This window comes from Mirounga leonina, unplaced genomic scaffold, assembly GCF_011800145.1.
Source record: "Mirounga leonina isolate KUSES-001 unplaced genomic scaffold, KU_Mleo_1.0 Mir_129, whole genome shotgun sequence".
Taxonomy (NCBI): Eukaryota; Metazoa; Chordata; class Mammalia; order Carnivora; family Phocidae; genus Mirounga; species Mirounga leonina.
In genome coordinates this window covers 57,174,527-57,175,236 of record NW_023270323.1, presented here as the reverse complement: position 1 = coordinate 57,175,236, position 710 = coordinate 57,174,527, and the positions used below count along the sequence as shown (strand labels likewise).

The following is a 710-nucleotide window of genomic DNA, read 5'->3' as shown; positions in this document are numbered from 1 at the left end:
AGCAGATTCTAAATTATTGTCTCATTTCCCTACAATTTTGTAATCAGCTTGGCAATTTCTACAAAAACAACTATTGAGAGTTTAAATGGGGTTGTGTGTGTGTGTGTGTCTATATGTATATGTATGTATATGCATATATGCATATATAGCTTTATTTAACTATAACTGTGTACAAATATTTATATATAAATCTCTCTTTATATATAGAAGATATACCTTGACATAACTAGATCTTTAGTATCTTTATATGAAATATATCTTTCTTAAATATATTTGGGGGATAATAGAATATTTTCAGAAAATTTAAAAAAAGAAAGGAACTTACTGTCAGGGGAGATACCATGATCATGAAGGTAGTTTTCCCGGGGTGAGGCTTATCCATTCATTCCAGATATGCTGACCCCTGAAATTTCCCCAAATGTGGGAAACTTGACTGTGTAATTTGTGGTAATGGGGGACTGCGTTAGAACTCTCACCTGATTATTAAGTGGTTGAAAGACTAAATAAATGGATGAATAAATGAATGAATAAAAGGAAAGACGTTGCTTGTCGGGGATGATAGAAATTTTGATCAGAAGGTGGGCCATTTAAATTCCCTTTATTTATAGGTCAGAAAACTAAAGCAAAATAAATTATTTTGTTATTTTCTTTTTTCAGCTTCTCACAATAACTTGAAAATATAGCATGGAGGTACTTTTTCAGGGTCACAG

At 31.5% G+C, this 710-nt stretch overlaps 1 non-coding gene across 1 annotated transcript; it reads left to right on the top strand.

The window, feature by feature from the left end:
- Nucleotides 1-317: 317 nt before the first annotated feature.
- On the top strand, nt 318-479 carry LOC118010968. Its single transcript, XR_004679382.1, has one exon. It is a non-coding gene; the product is annotated as a U1 spliceosomal RNA (small nuclear RNA).
- Nucleotides 480-710: the final 231 nt, after the last annotated feature.